General features: G+C 47.0%; 1 protein-coding gene across 1 annotated transcript in view; it reads right to left on the bottom strand.

The window, feature by feature from the left end:
• LOC139276408 (sialic acid-binding Ig-like lectin 13) overlaps positions 1 to 17,710 on the bottom strand; it is a 116,211-nt gene that overhangs the window by 34,963 nt on the left and 63,538 nt on the right. The gene's annotated exons all lie outside the window — the stretch shown is intronic.

Below are 17,710 nucleotides of genomic sequence, written 5' to 3'. Positions count from 1 at the left end.
TTCCACAGATTCACAACGCTCTGAGCAAAGAAATTACCCCTCATCTCAGCTTTAAATGGGCGACTCCTTATTCTAAGATCATGCCCTCTAGTTCTAGTCTCCCCCATCAGTGGAAACATCCTCTCTGCATCCACCTTGTTAAGCCCTCTCATAATCTTATACATTTCGATAAGATCACCTCTCATTCTTCTGAATTCTAAGTCAACCCCCTCATCCCCGGAATCAACCCAGTGAACGGTGGAAAGGCTGTGTAAAGTTGCCAGCAAACTGGAATGTATTTTTCTGTGATTTTCATTGATTTTGAGTGACTTCTGGAGTAGTTATTAAGGGATTTAGACTATATTGTGGATAACTGTGTGGACATCCGAACAAACTTGTGTGTTTAAAAGAAATGGGGCCTGTAGTTTCACTGCTAATATTGCTGACCCTAACAATGACTGTGACTCCTAATTTTCCAGAAGTGAGTGAACTACAGTAGAAGAAAGGTTTAGTTAAATAAGTTTTTTTGAATAAAAGTTGTAATTTGAATTAAACTTTAACAATGTCATAAAATAAAATAATTGTTCTGAATGAAAATTTTACAAAACATAACATTATCAACAACAACTACAGTATAAACAGCATTGAAAACACCCCTGCACCTTTCCACGATTCTACCTGCGGCCACCTTTCCCAACGCCTTTCCTCCCCAATCCCCCCCGACCCTTGGCCCTGACCACCCCCCCCCTCTTCCTCCTCCCGCTATCAATACGGCTGGTGCTGCCCACGTCGGGAACAGTACATTGTGCAGCAGAGCACCTCGAGCGTGACTTCTGCCGGGGGAGGGGGGGGGGGGGGGTGATAATGGCAGCGCTATGTGTGGGGGGTCTGGAGAAGCAGGGAGTACTGAGGACCCATCTTCAAAGTAGGAAGAAACTAGTTCCTCCAAACAATCAGGTGCTGTCACCATTGTTGGTATGGCACCTTGGGGTGCAGTGCCATATCCCATGACCATCGATTGTCGCATAGCATTGGCATTAGCAGTCCAGGTATTCTCCCTCACCGCAGCAATCAGCACCGCCATATCCTACGATTGACGGGCAGCTAAAGCTGTGAAGTTTGCGGACAACCCAGCAATGGCCTGGAGGAGCTCTCGACTCAAGTCAATGCTCATCCTGGACAGTGCCACCATGTCCAGGCTCACATCTGCCTGTCTTGCAGCATTCCCACTTTGGCGGATCAGCCACCGCGGATTCAGCATGGTGGTCGGTGGGGGCTGCTGCATGCCACTTGGTCCCGCTTCCTCAGATCGGAATCCAAGAAAGTTGGATTCCGACGAGGAAACGGTAGCCCCAGGGAAAAAGGACCCTTGAAGTCCCATCACCCCTCCCTCCTCCTCCACCACCACCACCATGACAAAGTTTTGAGGAGTGTTCTCCTCCTGCTCCTCAACCATCTCTTCCATCGCCAGCTCTGTAAAGTCCTGTCCCCTCAGTACAGATTCACACGAGACATGTAGTGAAGTCAAGGTCACTCTGGACCTGCACCCTTAATTCACAGCTCTGGAATGCTCCACTTGCCTGAGACCTGTCTTATTGTCGTTATAGGTTCAGTCTCTCAGGTGGTCTACACTCTCGCGTGGAGCGTCTGAGTTGTGGTTCAGTTGTTTGCCTTGGTGTCTGTTTTTCTTTGGGTGTGGTTGCTGGTATCTCACCAGGGCTGTCTGTTTCGATTGGTGTGATTGTTGTTGACTCGCCTGAGCTGTCTGTTGGGATTGCCCTTTCCTCAGGTTGTTCCCTCTGTCTGTCCACCAGGTGTGGTGCGAGTTCCACATTGTAGTCTGCCTCTGGTTCCGCAGTGTTGTTGGCAAATCTGCTTTTGACTTGGTCTACATGCCTCTGGCAGGTTTTGCCATTGTCCATTTGTACTACCAGTAGCCTGTTTCCTTACTTGCCCGTTACTGTCCCTGCAAGCCATTTGGGACCTCTGCCATAGTTTAGTACAAACACTTTGTCCCCTATCTCATTCCATCTCCCCCTCGAATTTCTGTCATAATATTCAGTCAGCTTACAGCGCTTTGCCTCAACGATTTTGTGCATGTCTGGGAGGATTAATGAGAGCCTTGTTTTTAAAGTCCTTTTCATCAACAATTGCACGGGGGGGATCCCAGTCAATGAGTGCGGACGAGATCTTTATGCCAGCAGCAGTCGCGACAGGCGACCCTGCAGCGTGGTACCTTGGATTTTAAGCATGCCTTGTTTAATGATTTGCACTGCTCTCTCCACCTGGCCGTTTGAAAGAGCTCTCCATTTAGTGCCACTCCCCGGCTCTTTCCCCAAAGTTCTGAAAATATTTCCTTTTCAAGTATATTTCCAAGTTACTATTGAATCTGCTTCCACCAGTCTTTCAGGCAGTGCGTTCCAGATCATAACAATTTGCTGTTTAAAAATAATTCTCTAATTTCCCCCCTGGTTCTTTTACCTATAACCTTAAATCTGTGCCCTCTGGTTACCAATCCTCCTGCCAAAGGTAAAGGTTTCTCCCAATCTATTCTGTCAAAACCTCATATAAATTTGAACACCTCTATTAAATCTCACCTTAACCTTCTCTGCTTTAAGGAGAATAATCCCCGCTTCTCCAGTCTGTCCTCATAAGTGAAATCCCTCATCCCTGGTACCATTCTATTAAATCTTGATATAACCTTGAAAAGGCCTTGATATCCTTCCTAAAATGTGTTGCCCAGAATTGGACACAATACTCCAGCTGAGGCCGAACCAGTGATTTATAAAGGTTCACCATAACTTTGTTCATTTTGTACTACACACTTCCCTTTATAAAGTCAAGGATTCGTATGTTTTTTTAACAGCTTGACTGTTTTTAGCGATTATATCAATCCAATAGAGAGGGCACGTTTACATTGTTACACCAGTCCAATATAATGGATTTGACTGAGAACCAAATTAGTTCCACTGGGTCTTTCGATGCCAGCCTTGATAAACAGTCATGATTAGACTCTGTAAATGAAACATGAACAATTTTAGACACAATTTCTGGAGTTTTTGCTCAAGTTCAGTGGGCAATTGGAAAATAAGTAGTTAGCTATACTTAGTTTATGCATTTGCGAGTTGTATTAACCCAGGGAGCTTCCTGTGAGCTGTTCTGCTGCATGTTTAAGTTGACCTTATTATAACATGTCTACTGCGGGCAGGAAGCTTGTCCTCAACAACTGCTTTTTTTGGACTGTTGGTGTGCATTTTGCAGCCTGTCATTCACTCAGTGGTTATGTTACCCTGGAGTCCCTAAGCAACATGTTCCAGTCACTGTCCAGGATGGTATGAGAACACTTTCAGTAAATATTCTCAAACTGCTTCAGTCTCACTTTGGTTGCCATCGGCTCATCTCTAAGGCGTAAGACTTCCTCTGGTTTTGGCACATCAGTGAGCATAGGAATAGGAGTAAGCCATTCAGCCCATCAAGCCTGTTACCCTAGGAACAGGAGTAGGCCATTCAGCCCCTCGAATCTGTTACCATAGGAACAGGAGTAGGCCATTCATCCCCTCGAGCCAAAGGAGCAGGAGTAGGCCATTCAGCCCCTCAAGCCTGTTACCATAGGAGCAGGAGTAGGCCGTTCAGCCCCTCGAGCCTGTTACCATAGGAACAGGAGTAGGCCATTCAGCCCCTCGAGTCTGTTACCATAGGAGCAGGAGGAGACCATTCAGCCACACAAGCCTGTTCCGCTATTCAATGAGGCCACGACTGATCTGTAGCTTAACTCCATCTACCTGCAGTTTATACGTGTACACAGGGATCTCTCTTTATGGAGCAGAGAGCAGTGTAAGCAGGGTCTTAGCTGCACTTTAACTGCAACATTTGATATTTCTGTTGCTAGTTAGTCTATTTACCAGAAGAATAGTCACCTAGAGACTAAAGGGGGTGGATTGCCACGAGTTTCTCTCATTCATCCATCATAACCTCGGCTCAGGATCCCCCCGCAATCTGGAAAAACGGTCTAAATGCCTTTCACGCATCTTTCCCAGCTTTTTCCATGGCTCTTCCACTGAATTTCTAGCTGGTGATTTAGAGAATCTCCCATCCTAAGAATGCAACAAAGGAGAATTGCCAGTTCGCATGCTGATCGGAAGGTCAGCTCTCCATCAATTTCATTGTGCTTTTATGTGAATGTTGTGCTCATTAAGGTCAGGGATGTGATTGCAGGAGAATGGTACACTTTGCATCGAATTACCACAGCAATTATAACACGAAAACAGGCCGTCCGGCCCAACCAATCCAAGTTGGGGTTTATCCTCCGCACAAGCAGTCGTCCTAATCCCATGTGCTCACTAAATTCCTTCAACCAATATTCTTCTTTAATGTCAACATGGCCTCTGCTTCAATCAGTAACTCTGGTAGCGCATTCCACAACCTCACAATGCTCTGTGTAAAAAAATCTGTCCTGCTGTCTGTCCTAGATCTCTTCTCTATGTCCCCTTGTTCCAGACCACTCAACCATCGCAAACAATCGAGTTCTATCTACTCTGTCCAAATGCTTCATAATGTTAAACAGCTCTATCAAATCATCCATAATCTGTTCAAATTGAATGAAAAAAGGCCCAATTTTCCAAGTCTTTCTTTGTATTATTTCTACCTCTTTAACCAAGCTTTTGGTCATCTGCGGTCATTTCTTCTTCTATGGCTCAACGTCAAATGTATCTGTTTTGTCTTATATCACTGCTGTGAAGTGCCTTGGGATGTTTTGCTATGTTAAAGGCGCTATATAAATAAAAGTTGTTGTTATTGTTGTATTTGTATTCCCATATACCAGGCACCTGCCGATTGAATCTGTGCTGGACTGCTCTGTTGCCTCAACCTTTCTATAACGTGAAGCCCAAAACTGCACGCGGTACTTCACCTGTGGTCTTGTTTAGATTCACCATTACACCTCAACTTTTATATTCTATTAGTTTTTTTATGGTATTTCCACTTGAAATAGAAATATAGAAATTTACAGCTCAGAAGGAAGCCATTTTAGCCCATCGTGTCAGCGCCGGCCGACAAAGAGCTGCACAGCTCTCGTTCAGCATCCCTGCAGGTTACATTTAAACCTATGAACAATGAACAATGGCGGAAAGGTAAAGAGCACCCAGCCCAACCAGTCCGCCCCACACAACTGCGATACCTTTGCATCGCAACATTTTACACTCCACCCCAACCAGAGCCATACGATCTCCTGGGAGAGGCCAAAAAAACAGATAAAAACCGAGATTAATTGGGGAAAAAATCTGGGAAAATTCCTCTCCAACCCATCCAGGAAATCGAAACTAGTCCAGGAGATCACTCTGGCCGTATTCGATTCACTGCAGTACTTACCATCGTATCTGCACCAGCCAACAAGAGGTTATCCCGTCTAATCCCACTTACCAGCTCTAGGTCCGTAACCCTGCAGGTTACAGCACTTCAAGTGCCCATCCAAACATTTTAAATGTGGTGAGGGTTTCTGCCTCCACTATCCTACCAGGCAGCAAGTTCCAGACCCCCTCAACACTCTGCATGAAGAAGCCTCCCTTCAAATCACCTCTAAACCTTCCACCAACCACTTCAAAACTATGCCCCCTCGTAATTGACCCCTCCATCAAGGGAAATAGGCCCTTGCTATCCACTATATCCAGGCCCCTCAGAATTTTATACACCTCAATGAGGTCTCCTCTCAGCCTTCTCTGTTCCAAGGAGAACAAACCTAGCCTATCCAATCTGTCCTCATAACTAAGATTCTCCAATCCAGGCAGCATCCTCGTAAATCTCCTCTGCACCCTCTCCAGTGCAATCGCGTCCTTCCTAAAATATTGCTTTGTGAATCTGAACTCCACATCACCCAGCTTTCCCCCCTTTAAATTATAATAATTATTGCCATTTTTTACTGACATAGGGGGAGAAAGTAGGTATTTGAGCATGAAAACAGCGATGTGTTACAAATATACACCTGAAGACGGAGGCCGGATGCTCAGCCCACATTGGACCTTGAATGTGGCTCAGTGGGTAGCACACTTGCCTCTGAATCAGAAGGTTGTGGGTTCAAGTCCCACTCTAGGGACTTAGTGCATAAAATCTAGGCTGACACTCCAGTGCAGTGCTGAGGGAGTGCTGCACTGTTGGAGGTGCCAACTTTTGGATGAAACGTTAAACCGAGGCCCCGTCTGCTCCCTCAGGTCGACGTAAAAGATCCATGTCACTATTTCGAGGAAGAGCAGGGGAGTTATCACTGGTGTCCTGACCAATCAATATAACAAAAAACAGATTATCTGATCATTATCACATTGCTGTTTGTAGGAGCTTGCTGTCCTAAAGTTGGCTGCCATGTTTCCTACATTACAACAGTGACTACACTCCAAAATTACTTATTGGCGATAAAGCTTTTGAGATGTCCGGTGGTCATGAAAGGCGCCATATAAGTTCAAGTCTTTCTTTGAGTCCATTTCCATAATACTGGCGAGCTTTGGATACCTATTGGCCATCCCGATGCAGCGCGCCATCCAGAAAGCAGTCGGCCTGGTCACCCAGGCAACTCCCGGAGCGGCGGTGGGGAGGTGGCGGCAAGGGGACAAGCACAGGCAGCCAGCAGCCTGTAGTATTGCTGTAAAGCCAGGAGGAGCACCCCTGCCCCACCTCAGTGCACGCTAAGGTAAGTGGAAGCTGGGAAACCTCGGGTTCTTACTGCACCGCGGGTTCAGCCGCTGTAGACTGAGGGGAGCATGCTCAGCACATGGTCCGCCCAGTTTTTGCCCAAGTTAGCATCGGGGTCCTGAAATAGCAAATTCATAGGACCTAACACTCGTTTCAAGTGTGCATTCTGAACTAACCGTTGTCCAATCTAAAATGGTGGCCACTGATCTTCAAGTGCAGGTCTGGCGCAATCGGGAAATCGGTATTTCTTTCTATGCTTTTAGTTTCTGATAATCCACTCTGGATACTGCTGTTATGGTTTTTGAAGTTAACAGTGTTTCGATTCATTTACTCTATCCGAGTATGGTTATTGCACCATCTGCTGGTCATATACAGTGTCGTCCAGGACCTCTGGTTGCAAAAGACTGTTAGGGGCCACAATTGCCTCCCACCTGAAACGGGGCGCACGCAAAATTCCACTCTTTGTTTTTTTTCTCTCCGTTCCGGAACTCGATCATAAGGGAAGCCGCATTGCCATTGCAGAAGGTCACAGCCTCACTGGACCACTGGGAAAAGGCTTGTTTAGGCACCGCTGGGCGGGCCGAAGAATTTCAGAATGGAATGTTGGCGTCGGGAGTTAGATCGGCAGTGCGCACGGTGATGACACGCTTACGACGGATCGGCAGCAGCGGAGCCGGGGGTGGGGATCAGCTGGGAAAACTCGGGCAGGCAATTGGGCTATCAGCGGCCATTCCACGAAAAGTTAGCGGCCACTCCACTCCGCAGCATGGCCGCTGATTTGCGGTGGTAACAGGCCTCAAGGAAAGGGGCAATTTCGGCCCCATATTCTCTGCTTGCATTGTTTTTTGAAACAGCAACAGTTGTTGGTTTTCTTATCCATATTATGCCAACCTAGCAAACTCACAATCGCTGATTAATAACTTCAAAGAAGCTGACAACTTCGAAAATGGCCAACAACTCAAAGCCAGCCCTGCATGTAGGCCCAGAACTAAGGCCATTGCTTTGAGGTGACTAAATAAGTACATATTTTTAATAAGATGATATTTCAGAACTGTTACCAATGTTTTGAGGATTGCATTCTTGAATTGTGATTATCCTTTTGTGAAATTGAAACCAAAATTTGGTGATTAGAGCAGACTAGATTCACAGGGGAGTCTAGCAACATCACTGTGTCATCTGTGCAAGAGGCACCATTGCAGAAATACCCACTCAGGAACACTCCCTTATAATGTTGTCTGAACACATCATTGATGAAGTCATTGAATAGGATGGGTGACAGTGGACAACCTTATCTGACTCTTTCAAGAGATATAGGCCAGATTTTAATCTAATCCACCTGGCGGGAACGAGGCGATTTGAGATCAGATGACCAATTTGCACCCCACCTGATTTCACGCTTTACGAGCTTCAATGGAGCATGAGCGGGTAGGTCCGAAGGCCTCCTCCACCGGTACGCTCGCGGCCTTCCGTGAGAGGTGGGCACCGGAGGAACTGGAGTGCATCATCACGCCCGGCAACCAAATTTTAATTTGATTTTACGTTTTAAAGTTTAATTTGTTTTAATTGCCGGTGCTTTTAGTGTCCCCCTTCCCTTTTATAGGGGGCACTGGGGAAAAATTGTGATTTTAGTGCCCAAAAAAAAACAAAAAAAAAAGAAAAACACAAAAAAAAAAGAGGAAAAAAAGGGCCTTGTAAATGTCTGGTGTGTCACCCAGGTAGGGTGGCACGGTTTAATGTTTTTTGTTTTGCAGATAAACTCCAAAAAGAGTTTCAATGGAGCATGAGCGGGTAGGTCCGAAGGCCTCCTCGTAGGACTGCTCCTGGGCACGGCCAAGGGTGCCATCAGCCGGTCCAGGCAGCGGGCGGTCGAGGGGGTCGTTCAATCTGACTGCCTGCCTCTCTTCCGCTCTTACATCCGGTCCAGGGTGTCCTTGGAGATGGAGCACGCGGTGTCCACCGGTACGCTCGCGGCCTTCCGCGAGAGGTGGGCACCGGAGGGACTGGAGTGCATCATCACGCCCGGCAACCAAATTTTAATTTGATTTTACGTTTTAAAGTTTAATTTGTTTTAATTGCCGGTGCTTTTAGTGTCCCCCTCCCCTTTTATAGGGGGCACTTGGAAAAATGTGATTTTAGCGCCCCAAAAAAAAACCAAAAAAAAAAAGAGAAAAAAAACCACAAAAAAAGGAAAAAAAGGGGCCTTGAAAATGTCTGCTGTGTCACCCAGGCGGGTGGCACGGTTTAATGTTTATGTTTTTTTTCAGGTAAACTCAAAAGAGTTTCAATGGAGCATGAAATCAAGCCGGGTGTAACTCGGCCGTCTGACCTGAAACTGCGTCATTCTCGCGGGGCATCTTAGCTTAAAATTGGGACTGCAGGTCTAGAGAGTCTGCTCTCGAACTTTGTCAAATCTTGGAGCTGGATATTAAGGGAATAAAGGGATATGGGGATAGTGCAGGAAAGTGGAGTTGAGGTTGAAGATCTGTCATGATCTTATTGAATGGCAGAACAGACTCAAGGGGCCGAATGGCCTACGCTTGCTCCTATTTGTTATGTGACAATACTCTTATGAGTACACATCCTTGCTAAAATCCAAGATTTGGCCAACCGCTGCCATGGCGTTCAACTTCTGCAGGAGGTAGTGGTAAATCAATGAAAACAATGTAAGTGGATTTCCTGAGTCCTTCAACACTGTCCAATCTTTATAAAACTTTAACCTGTTCCACAAAGTGAAACCTGTTCCTTTTGACTGCTCTGCAGGCTTCCGTATCATGCCACGTGTATGCCATGACATCCCAAAGAACCATCTCAAAAGCCACTGATAGCAGCAAGATTCCTCGGTAATTTTGGGCTCACTGGTATCCTTTGTCCTGATTGTTATGTATGTATGTAAACCTTACCAAAATGTAAGACTTGCCACTAGGGGGCACACCTGTGGGAGACCTAAGGGTCACCTGCGCATCCTGGGGCAAGCAGGTATAAAAGGTGATTCACCATGCTGCTTCCTCACTCTGGAGTCTGAATAGAGAGACCAAGGTCACAACAGTTTGAGCTTACGATATAGTCGGGTGGATTTATTCTGAACATAACAAATTGGCGACGAGTAACGGATCATGAACTGTCACGCGGTAATGGCTGCCGTTGGTATTCTTGAGAGATTTGTTGAGGGTAATGATTGGGAAGCCTTCATTGAGTGCCTTGACCATTACTCAGCCAATGAATTAGACACGGCTGAAACAGTGATCAAGTGCAGGGCGATTTTCCTCACCGTATGTGGGTCATCGATATATGGCCTCCTTAACAATTTGCTGGCACCAGTCAAACTAATGGACAAATCTTACACAGAGCTATGTACACTGGCTAGGGAACACCTCAAGTCAAAGGAGAGCATCCTGATGGCCAGGTACCATTTTTACACGCACCATCGCTCCGAGGGCCAGAACGTGGCGAGTTTTGTCGCCAACCTAAGACGCCTTGTGGGACAGTGCGAATTTGCAGGATCCTTGGGGGAAATGTTACGGGACTTTTTTGTGCTTGGAATTGGCCACGAGGTCATTCTTCGCAAACTGCTGTCTGCCGAATCCCTAGATCTGAGCAAGGCCATCACGATAGCCCAAGCCTTCATATCCACGAGCAATAACACGAAACAGATATCTTCACAGAATCGAAGCTCACCGGCAAGCACCGTGCACAAAATAATGTTTTCAGCAGGTAGAACAGCACAGGGCAGGGCCCACGTGATTGCAGAGGCCAGACCTAGGCCTAGAGTGACTGAGCCCGCCGTGGGGCATGAATGCGTATCCATTAGCAACATTTTGGCGCTGCGGGGGCAGCCATAGAGCTCATCAATGTCGATTCAAGACGTGTGTGTGCAAGGGCTGTGGAACAATGGGGCACCTCCAGCGAATGTGCAAACAATCTCTGACTCACCACATTGATACACACCTTCACCACCAAAAACCCTCCGATAATGTTAACAGTTGAACTTAACGGCACTCCAGTCTCCATGGAACTAGACACGGAGGCGTGTCAATCAGTTATGAGCCAGAAGGCATTCAAGAGGCTGTGGAGCGACGAAGCACAGCGACTCAAGCTGATCCTGATTCAGGCAAAGCTGCGCACCTACACCAAGGAATTGATACCAGCTACTGGTAGTGCGGATAAGAGTATTCCATGAGGGAGCAGTGCACGATTTACCCCTGTGGATTGCTTCAGGTGATGGGCCGCTTGGCAGGAGGTGGATGGGGAAGATTCGATGGAACTGGGAAGACTTCTGCGTACCTCCTCTGGCGAACGAGGTCTCCCCTTCTCATAGGCTGAGCAAACCCCCACCTTCAGCTGAACCAGGCATCGAAGTGCAGATCCATTTGCAGATCCCTGAGGCACAAGCCGCTCATCACAACCACGAGGAGGTAAAGTTCAACCGAGCAGCAGGACAGGCGCGGTACCCACCACCCGAAGCCGACGACTTCTTCGCGACAATGGAAGAGGCTCCAGGTCGACCATGCGGAGTGGGATTCTGGCCGAAATGATCCCAATGCGTCTTCCCGATGCCAGAGGCAAAATATTTGGGGAGGAAGATCACGGCAGTCGGCATCACGGACACGGACGAGAAGGCATCCAGACCATGGGACGAGAAGGCATCCAGACCACGGGACGAAGGTGCGTCCAGACCACGGGGCGAGAGAGCGTCCAGACCACGAGAGGTCGCCGCAATGGAACAGAGAAATGTGTCGCCCAGCAAGGAAGACGACTGGGCTTGGGGCAAAGGTAAAGGGGCAGCTGCCGTGAAGACCAGGAACCCACTACGCTCCAATAAATTGTGTGCACTATGTAACTCTTGTGAGTGGTCTTTCGTGGCCACTGAAGTACCATTATATGGGGTTGGGGGTACCTTACGACGAGCCAAAGTAGCGAGCGAACACCAACCGGTCATATATGTATCTGACAAAGTATTCGTAGCAAGTGAGATGGTACCACACGGAGTTGAGAGTGTTGTGCAGCAAGCAAAAGTAGCGGGCAAGCCCCAAACTATTGAACATGTATCCAATAAGTTAAACTAAGCAGCAGCCGAAGTTCACGGGACTAAAGAGACGTACCAAAGAATGTCCCAATATGTGCTCGAGTCAGACAAGCTGCTCATCTAATGAGCTTGGGAGAGCAGAGGCACCATTATCGATGCATTGTTTCGAGAATGTCTAATACTGTATGTGCGCTGTAACATGATCCGCCACAGGCCAGGCACTGAGAGTGGCACTAATGCCCTCAGTTGGCTACCGTTGCCCACCACCGGTGTGGAAATGGCGCAGCCTGCAGACCCACTCGCGGTCGTGGAAGTGCTAGAAAACGAGGGGTCAACCGTAACGGCCCCCCCAGCTTAGGACCTGGACCAGCCAGGATCCCACGTTACCGCCTGCCAAAGGTGAACTGCTAGATGGGATGTGGCAACTTATCCGTCGCAGAGATGAAAAACCCATCCCAACGTTGCAAAGTAAGGCAGGGCGGCTACACACAGTCGGTGGTCTGGGGCCCCCATACTAAGGTCCACGGGGACCACTAGGCTTCCTGCACTACCGAATGTCTCAAGGCCATGGCGGCCATCCTGGGCTTGCTAGACCTCAGGGTCATCGACAATAGCCCGGAGCAGGCAGCCCAAATCACTAAACCAAGCACCACGTGTGTCACGGTAGACTCCCTACAGACCCGGCTATCCTGGCTATGCAGTCACCAGACAGAATCACTCAGAACCGAGCCTTCCGTATGCCATCAGCAGAGAATGCACCATAATTGCACGACCCCTCCACGCGACATAAAAATAAGTGATGTAGACCATGTTCAGGGCCTCAGTTGGGCCGCTAGCACCGCATTAGCCAAGGAGGGAATGGAGTGTATGTGATGAAAACGGAGCATTTGATTGTGAAACCATGTACCGGGCTAACGAGTCAAGCAGTTGGACAAGACCAAACTGCGAACGACAGATAACCAGGAACCACTATGAAAGGACCTGGCCCCCAGCGACCCACTACCACGATCAACTTCGCCGTCAACCACAAGGATGAACCCACCATGTCAGGACTTCAACCCAGATGATCGACCCGGGGAAGTGGGGTGCCAGATTGCCTCAACTTGTAAATATCTTGCACAATAAGACTTTTGGGGGGTGGGGGGGGGGGGGAGGGGGGAAAGTGATATTATGTATGTACGTAAACCTTACCAAAAGACTTGCCACTGGAGGGCACACTTGTGGGAGACCTAAGGGTCACCTGTGCACCCTGGGGCAAACAGGTATAAAAGGTGATTCACCATGCTGCTTCCCCACTCTGGAATCTGAATAAAGAGACCAAGGTCACAACAGTTTGAGCTTGCAATATAGTCCTGTGGATTTATTCTGAACATAACACTGTTGATAAAAACCACAGTGAACACTCTGGGACACTGAGCGCATGGTCCCTCAAGCAGCTGATTGAGGAGAGGCCAATAGTCCTGGAGAACAGTGTCAGGAACTACCCAGTCGCTTTGGAGCTGCCTTTTTCTGATGAATAGAATTTCCTACTAACCGCTGTTACATTGCCAAGTTAATCCGTCTCGACTCAGCTTGCTGTACATCATTTGTGGCAGTGGCTGCAACAACGTGAATTGCTCTATCCAAGCAGTTAACAACTTACTCAGATTTAGATTCCTGTAACAGCACCGACGGGTGCACAGCTTGAACAATTACATGTCAGGCTGGGGTTAAACCAATTGCTTATCATGTTATACGGATGATTCCATTTCCAATGTACATCTTCCTGAAGTCGTTATAGTCCTCTTCCCTTTTTTGAAAACCTCCTAGTTTTTTGTCATCAGTAAATTTCAAAACTGTTTTCGATATTCTATGATTCTATGTCCTAATATCCAAATCATCTATACTGAGAACAAAAGGAGATTTCACACCTATTTAACCTAACTTTGTTTCCAATCTATCAGCCAACTTTCTATCTTTTTTCTTGTACCATACTCCTGAATTTTTCTCACATCCCTCGTGTGAGACACCTTACCGAATATTTTTGAGAATCCATATACACTCCATCTACTGAATTTTGTGCATCCTCCTTTTCCTTTACTCTTCCGTTGATCGCAGAGCCTTGCGGTATCATGGCTAGACACACTGGAATTTACACCTCTTCCCATCTTCAAAAAGGTCCTTAAAAGCCAACTATTCAACCATGCCTTTCTTTGCCTCCCGAACCTCATTCCTCCAATTCCTGTTTGGTCTCTGGATCACTCGGGGACATTTCACTCGTTAAAAGCTGTTTCACTATATACCTCTACACTAGAAATCTATATGCTGGGTGCTGCTTTGTTATATCCTTTACCCTTTTTTCAAACTGACAATTGTCCTTCAAAAGGTCAACATGTCTGTGTCAAATCCCTTTCCCGAGCATGAATTATTATTCTCTTCTGAAATATCTTATATACTTTTAGCTCAAAATGAAATGAACAAAAAAACATGTTGGGAACGGTAGCATGGTGATTAAGTTACGGGACTAGTAATCCAGAGAAACGGACTAATAATCCAGAGAAATGAATTCAAATCCCACCATTTAAATTCAGTTAATTAAATAAATCTGAAATAAAAAGCTAGTATCACTAATGGTGACCATGAAACTACTGGATTGTCATAAAAACCCATTGGTTCACGAATGTCCTTTAGAGAAGGAAATCTGCCGTCCTTACCTGGTCGAGCCGATATGTGACTCCAGACCCACAGCAATGTGGTTGACTCTTAACTGCCCTCTGAAATGGCCTAGCAAGCCACTCAGTTATAACAAATCACTACAAGAAACAATATTAAAAATAAATCCAGACTGACCACCTGGCATCGACTGCGACACCGGCTTTGGATACAACAATGGCACACCTAATCCAGTCGACCCTGCAAAGTTCTCCTCATGAACAGCTGGGGACTTGTGCCAAAATTGGGAGAGCTGTCCCACAGACTAGTCAAGCAGCAGCCTGAAATAGCCATACTCACACAAACATACCTTTCAGCCAATGTCCCAGACTCCTCCATCACCATCCTGTTCTGTCCCACCGGCAGGAAGGACAGACCCACCCAAGGTGGCAGCACAGTAGTATACAGTCGGGAGGGAGTGGCCCTGGGAGTCCTTAACATTGACTCTGGACCCCATGAAGTCTCATGGCTTCAGGTCAAGCAAGGGCAAGGAAACCTCCTGCTGACTATCACAGATGTCTCTGTCCATGACAGCATTGGTAGCAGTGACACCTCACATTGTGTAGACAAAGTCCTGTCTTCACACTGAAGTCACCCTGCATCATGTTGCAAGGCTCTACCACTGTGCTAAATGGGATAGATTCAGAACAGATCTAGCAGCTAAAAACTGGGCATCCATGAGTCTCCATGGGCCATCAGCAGCAGCAGATTTGTATTCCATCATAACCTCATGGCCCGGCATATTTCTCATTCTACCATTACCATTAAGCCAGGGGACCAACCCTGGTTCAATGAGGAGTGCAGAAGAGCAAGCCAGAAGTGGCACCAGGCATATAAAAAAATGTGGTACCAACCGGAGGATGCTGCAACACAGGACTACATACATGTTAAACAGCGGAAGTAGCATGCTATAAACAGAGCTAAACGATCCCATAATCAATGGATCAGATCAAAGCACAAGAAACGGCTGAGCGCACTGGGTACAGCAAAAGCTATGGGCCCCGACAACATCCCGGCTGTTGTGCTAAAGACGTGTGCTCCAGAACTAGCCATGCCTCTAGCCAAACTGTTTCAGTACAGCTACAACACTGGCATCTACCCGACAATGTGGAAAACTCCCAGCTATATCCTGTCCACAAAAAGCAGGACAAATCCAATCCAGCCAATTACTGCCCCATCAGTTTACTCAATTATCAGCAAAGTGATGGACGGTGTCGTCGACAGTGCTATCAAGTGGCACATATTCACCAATAACCTGCTCACCGATGCTCAGTTTGGGTTCCGTCAGGATCACTCGGCTCAAGACCTCATTACAGCCTTGGTCCAAACATGGGCAAAAGAGCTGAATTCCAGAGATGAGATGAGAGTGACGGTCCTTGGCATCAAAGCAGCATTTGATCAAGTGTGGCATTCAGGTGCCCCAGTAAAATTGAAGTCAATGGGAATCAGGGGGGAAACTTTCCACTGGCTGGAGTCATACCTAGCACAAAGTAAGATGGTTGTGGTTGTTGGAGGTCAATCATCACAGCCCAGGACATCGCTGCAGGAGTTCCTCAGTGCAGTGTCCTAGGCCAAACCATCTTCAGCTGCTACATCAATGACCTTCCCTCCAGTAAAAGGTCGGGATGTTCGCTGTTGATTTATCGGTGTTCAGTCCCATTTACAATTCCTCAGAAAATGAAGCAATCCATGCCCGCATGCAGCAAGACCTGGACAACATTCAGGCTTGGGCTGAGAAGTAGCAAGTAACATTCGCACCACACAAGTGCCAGGCAATGACTATCTCGAACAAGTGAGAGTCTAACCAACTCCCCTTGATATTCAACGGCATTACCATCGCTGAATCCCACACCATTAACATCCTGGGGGCATTAACCAGAAACTTAATTGGACCAGCCACAGTAACACTGTGACAAGAAGAGCGGATCAAAGGCTGAGTATTCAGCGGCAAGTGTCTCACCTCCTGACTCCCCAAAGTCTTTCCACCATCTACAAGGCACAAGTCAGGAGTGTGATGGAATACTCTCCACTTGGCTGGATGAGTGCAGCTCCAACAACCCTCAAGAAGTTCAACACCATCCAGGACAAAGCAGCCCGCTTGATTAGCACCCCATCCACCACCTTTAACATTCACTCCCTCCACCACCAGCGCACCGTGGCTACAGTGTGTACCATCTATAAGATGCACTGCAGCAACTCGCCAAGGCTTCTTCCGCAGCACCTCCCAAACCCACGACCTCTACTTAGAAGGACAAGAGCAGCAGGCACATGGGCACACCATCACCTGGAAGTTCCCTTCAAGTTATACATCATCCTGACTTGGAAATATATTGCCGTTCCTTCAATGTGATGGTCTCCCTGAGACAATGTCATTTAGTATGCTATTTTCTGCCACAGGGGGGCGCCGTTCAGGCTCCAGGAGATATTTTAAGGTGCATGGACAGGGTAGACATTTTGCTCCCTGTTAATTTAGTGACCAGATCTCCCTGTTAATGTGACCCTCTCCCGAACCACAGTTAAATGAATATTTTCCTCTTTTATTGCCTCTTCCTTGGATTGTTCTTAGATTATTCGACCTGTTCTCAAGTATTATAGCTTCTGATGATGTATTGCAAGAAATCTAGTATTGTTTTTCTTGTTTTGTATTCTTACAATTCACCGCATAAATAAAGGATTTAGAAATGGAAGCCATATTTCTTTGTGTTGCGGTTGACACTAGCTGGCAGAATTTGTTCTTGCCTCAAGCTGCCCTCTCATAGAAACCAGTACATTCACTGTCGCTGGATCAAAATCCTGGAACTCCCTCCATAAAAGCACTATGGGAATACCTTCACCACAAGGACTGCAGTGGTTCAAGAAGGCAACTCACTACCACCTTCTCAAGGGCAATTAGGGACAGGCGATAAATGCTGGCCTTGCCAGCGACACCCACAATCCGGGACGAATAAAAAGAAAATAAGCAAAAAAATCTCTCGGGTCATTTGGCCCCACAGTAGTCCATCTGGATTTAGTCGCAACTTGCTGGGAACTGGATGCATCATTATCATCTCATCATCATCCTTTCCAGGTTTACCTTGTCTGGTGATGCCATTCACCTTGTTGTTTACACGTGGATTTTGCAGACGGTAGGAGCTTCAGTTTCAGCTTTTTAATTGATCCATAAAGATGACAGCATTGCCCCAGTGTCATTCACAAATAAATAAATGTGCATGTTTTTACGAGGCGCAACTAATGAAATAATTAAAATGGCAAGCCTGATTGCATACAAAAGGCTTTCTGTTAGGTCTGTTTTGTTATTTGATCTCAGTTTGGCGATGCGAGCAGATCATTTAAGCTGTC

The sequence above is a fragment of the Pristiophorus japonicus genome, chromosome 11, assembly GCF_044704955.1.
Source record: "Pristiophorus japonicus isolate sPriJap1 chromosome 11, sPriJap1.hap1, whole genome shotgun sequence".
Classification (NCBI taxonomy): domain Eukaryota; kingdom Metazoa; phylum Chordata; class Chondrichthyes; family Pristiophoridae; genus Pristiophorus; species Pristiophorus japonicus.
This window is presented reverse-complemented; position numbering and strand designations above follow the sequence as displayed.